The following is a 5,366-nucleotide window of genomic DNA, read 5'->3' on the forward strand; positions in this document are numbered from 1 at the left end:
GGGGGGGGGCGTTGCTGGGCGGATGTGGAGGCGGCAGCAGCTGGAAGAGTCACCGGAAAAATGGGCGGCGACGGCGGCGGAGGAAGCGGGTGTTGGCCGGGGGGTGAGACGGGAGGCCAATGTGCCACAGACCAGCGGGCCCGGGGATAGGAGTAGGCGAGCGCACGCATCCGTCGCGTGTCCGCGATGACGCAAATCCAGTTCAAAATGGGCCGGGAATGGGTCGCCCGCGGACGAAAAACGGATGCGCGTCCATTTGGGTCGGCGCGTTGGGCCGCCTTTTGTGTCCGCGCTGACCCAAACGGACGGCCGCGGACGAAATGGGTCGCCCCATTGAAGTTGCTCTTAAGATACAATCTATACACATGTGACGCGCCTCGAGAAACTTTCAAAGCCGTTCGGCTCTGTGAACAGTATAAGCAAGGTTGCGAGGAAGTGTGAGATACCCGCAAGGGGAAAATATCCTGGGTGAGACACCCACATCGGTCTAGGGACGATCTTGGACGGGTTGGGTAGCCACCGCCATGACAAACCGTCGAGCCACGGACTCGTCCTCTGCGTGGCCCCTTCTTGATTCAGTTGATACAAGATTATTCCTCTTTTCTTCTAATAAGGTGAAGAAGATTATTCCTCTTTTCTTTTGCGCCATCATGAATTATAGTGTATGATTTACTCTTTGGTTTTGATGCATTTATCCCTAATGGTTAATCGGTTTTGCTATTTCTTAGGCAATAGAGAAATAACTACTATGTTTTCTCCCATACGATCCAAAAAATGGACCGGGTTCCACTATCAGGAGATAGAGGAACAGAGTGAACACAGAATAACTATGTTTAATCATGTATGTGCGTGTGGGCCGGAGGTGGTGAGCAATGTTGGTTTTCATGGCATGGCATCCCATTTCATTGGCAGTTTGGCATAGCTCGATGGAATTACACTAGTGCAGAACCGGGCAATAGCACCGGTTTGTAAGGCCCTTTAGTGCCGGTTTGGTAACCGGCGCTAAAGTGTAGGCACTAAAGGCCCCCCTTTAGTACTGGTTCAGCACGAACCGGTGCTAAAGGGCAACCACGTGGCACGAGCCAGCTTCGGGGGCAGGGAGCCCTTTAGTACCGGTTGGTGTCACCAACCGGTATTAAAAGGTTGGGGGGTTTTGGGTTTATGATTTCTTTTTCATTTAATTTTGTGTTTTCCATTTAATTCTTTTTCGTTTGCTGGTATTTTACAATACTACATATTGTACATGTTATGCATATATATAAATAGAATTTCTAGTAGAACCGATCATAATATATATATATATACCATCGAATGTCTCACAACCATCATTAATTAATTCACACATATATACACACATGTATATATATATATTATATACAATTTCTCCTAATTGGTGCATTCGAAGCCAGTGGCATTAGCCTAATTGGTGTCTTCGGAGCACGATAACAATTGGAAGTGGTTCATGGGGGCGGTAGCGGGTAATAGTATTCTCCTTTGGGATCTATGACCTGGTCGAGCAAAAATCCCGCTATTTCCTCTTGAATTGCTTCTATGCGGTCCTCTGTTAGGAGCTTCTCCCGCACCTCTTTGAACTGTTAAGAAGAAAATCAATATGCATGTGTATTAGTTATGTGACTAGATATCGATAATGGTGTAAAAATTGTGAATAGTGTTCGGACAAACGTACCCACTCCTGTCTTTGAGATCTGCTCCTTTCGGACGCCATCATGCGAATGTTCTCGCAAACATAGTATGCACACAGATTATTCTCCGGCGCCTGCTTCAGGGCCTTTACGAGAATGGAATTTGATCAGATAATAATTAATCAAGCATGATAATTAAAGAGATGGCAGCTAGCTAGTACTACTTAATTACTTACCTGGGGTCGATACTATTTCAGATTTTGTTTCCATGGGCCTGGAGTGGCCCTGATGAACTTTGCCCAAGCCCTGCCCGCCGACAAAGAAAATGAATAAATGGGTTATTAAATAGTTGTTATCAGGAAATGGCGAACTAATTAAATAGGCTGAGATATAGTTAATAATGATTGAAATTACCTGTTGACTATCCCCTTCACGATGGTGTAGTCACTTGCTTTCTTATGTAGTGAGTCTAGTACTTCAACTGTTCCTTCATCAACTTTAATGATTAACAAGATCCAGTGAAATCTGCATGCACACACGTTTGCATGTCTTAATTAAGCGGGCATATGTAAGCAAAAACATGTAGCTAGCTAGTAGGCAAAAATAGAATTTGTAGTACAAGACAGTGTGACTCACTCAAAGTTGTAAGGAAGTAGTATATCTTCATTGTATTTGAGGCGCTTGAAGAACTCTAGCATGCTTTCCTCCACACTTTTTTCGTAATATGGATCTAATTTCCATGTGTATTCATTAATGGTATTTGGGTCAACGAACCCAATGCCATAGCGTCCATCTTTTTTCATTTCATAAATCTTCATCCTGCATAATACCACAGAAAAGAATATAGTGAGGATAATTATAGGTAATGATTGATCAAAATGATCACTACAGCTAGCTTGAGACTTAAATTACAGAAATAAATCACTTACAAACAATAGAAACTGACGATAGATTTGTCGAGTGCGTCTTGATTGTATAGCTGAAATAGTTCTGAATACTCAACGGTCACAGCTTTCTCATGGTAGTAATGATCCTTCTTGACATTCACCATGAGGGACTCTTGATTGGAAATCTTGGTAATGTCCATGTACCATTGATGCAATTCATACATTCTCGTTGGGAGGTTCTTGACCTCGTCTGGCTCGACCAAAGGTTGGCCCCGGACATATTTCCGTTTTATTTCCTCCTCTCTAGTCGGAGACATGGACTCGATATCGAGGAGTTGTCCAACAGTGATCATGAGCGTTTCAGCCTGCTCAATATGCTTCTCGGTTATTACCATATTGCCCAGCCCGGGAACGTTAACGGTTTGCCCACAATAATATTGGGCGCGCCTACTCTCATGTGTTGTTGGCACAACAAGCGGGGGGATATTGCGCCGCCTGTTCTCCCAGCTGGGGAATGATTTTACCGCTCCTTTTGCCAGCTGATTTGCTCGAGCTCGAGCTCACCTCTTTCTGTAGACGTGCTCGATTCAACTTCTTGATGTGGCACTCATAGTCTGTGTCAACAGGCTTGGGAGCTGGTGCTCTAGCCATATGAATGAAGTGGTCAATCTTTTCCACAGGCACTTTCTCCCTTGGCAGCGGTGGTGGTTTCGGTGCAAAATGGGCTTCCACCTCGGCCTTCGATATGGCTACGTTTTCCTCCTCGGACTTGTCGTAAGGCCTCTGCGGAAGAGGCGCGAGGCTTGGACCATATTGAAATCGCTTGCCTCCGCCTGTACCTCCAGTACTACCTCGACTTGTACCGCTACGCACCATAGCTGAGGCGGCTCTCTTCCATGATTGCTGAGGCGGCGAAGACGGCTGACGTGGCTGAGTTGGAGGAGGAGGAGTGACCTGAAGCTGTGCCGGACTTGGAGAAGGAGTGGCCTAAAGCTGTGCCGGACTTGGAGGAGGAGTGGCCTGATGCTTTGCCGGACTTGGAGGAGGAGGAGTGGCCTGAAGTTGTGCCGGACTTGGAGAGGAGTGGCCTGACGCATTGGTGGACTTGGAGGAGCGGGAGTTTGCTGACTCGGTGGCGGACTTCGACGAGGAGTCGGATGACGCGGTGTCGGTGGCCTTCGAAAGATGGTGCAATCCTTTCTCCATAGGATGATACGATGGTTGGCCTCTCCCAGTGTGTGCTCATCGTCACCTCCAGGAATGTCAAGCTCTAGCCCCGAATATTGGTCCACCACCTCATCAACCAAGACATGAGCACAACCCACTAGAATCGGGTTGCAATGGAAGGTTGCCTCGGGGGGATTTGTAAAAGCAAGAGTGTCCGCCACCTTCATGGATATGTTCTTCATTTTGAAGTGTAGCTCGCAGTTAGTGTTCTCCATGATGTCATCCACTTGGTAGCTATCCAGCAATGCGTCGCCCGGGGCGGAACCCACGCTGCTTCTCGGCATGAATGGGATGGTGCTATCCAATGGTGGATCATCCGCTAGCTGCTGAGACCCCCTTTGCTGGCTAAGTGAGTCAATCTGCTCCTGCTGCTGCTGGAATTTGACTGCCAAGTCTGCGTGCGCTGATTCTAGGCCTTGAAGGCGTTCATAGTCTAGCTTCCTCTACTCCTCCTCTATCTTCCTCTTCTTCTCCTCCGCAATCTTCTTTCTCGCACGGGTTCTGTAGTCGGCGTTCCAGTCCGAAAACCCCTCATACCACGGAATAGCGCCCATGCCTCGTGTTCTTCCCGGGTGTTCAGGATTTCCCAGGGCACGCATAAGCTCGTCGTTCTCTCTGTTGGGCTCGAACACCCCCGATCGAGCCACTTCTATTGCAACAAGTAGCTTATCTTCGGGTTCGTCCAGACATGCCTTCTTCGAAACTTTGCCTGTCTTCGGGTCCAACTCCCCGCCATGCGCATAGAACCAAGTCCTGCACCTGGGGGGCCAGCTCAATGTTTCTGGAGTGACACCTGCATCCTCCATCTCTTTCTCGGACTTATCCCACTTAGGCATTCCCACCGCATAGCCACCTGGCCCCAGCTTATGGAACTTATCCTTTTTTGCGGCATTGGCCTTGTTTATTCTCGACCGTTCCTTAGATAATTCCGAATCCTTGAATTTCACGAAATCGTCCCAATGAGCACTTTGCTTCTCTAGTGTTCCCTCGAATACTGGAGTCTTCCTTCCTCCCTTGACGTACTTGGCCCATTCACGATTCTTGTGGTTCTTGAATGCAACCGCCATCTTCCTAGGAGCAGCGTCCTTGACTTTCTCCACATCTGCATCTGTGAAATGATCTGGTAGGGTGAAATGTTCCATGAGCATTTCCCAAAGCAGAAGTTTTTGTCTGTCATCGACAAAAGAACTCCTGGACGTGGCTTTGCTGGCTCTCTCCATTCTTGAAGGGAGATCGGGAGTTGGTCCTTCACAAGAACTCCGCACTGACGAATGAACTTGTCCGCAATCTTCTTAGGCGCTAATGGTTCGCCATTAGGTTTGATGGCCTCGATATTGTACTTTACGCCCTCCTTCAACTTTTTGTTCGGGCCTCGTTTCCTGTTGCCTGAAGATTTGCTCAATCCGGATAGCTGGAAGAAGAAAGATCGATTCGTTAATATATCTTCAAGTCATTTAAAACATGTGATGATCACCAGATGCCTGCTTATATAAATATATATACCTCACCGGTCTTTGTTGTTTCAAGATCAACATTTTCTTCGTCATGTTCATAGTTCATGACTTCATCAATTCGGTCGTCGCGATCGAATATCATATCACCCTCCTCG

This window comes from Triticum dicoccoides, chromosome 5A, assembly GCF_002162155.2.
Source record: "Triticum dicoccoides isolate Atlit2015 ecotype Zavitan chromosome 5A, WEW_v2.0, whole genome shotgun sequence".
Lineage (NCBI taxonomy): Eukaryota > Viridiplantae > Streptophyta > Magnoliopsida > Poales > Poaceae > Triticum > Triticum dicoccoides.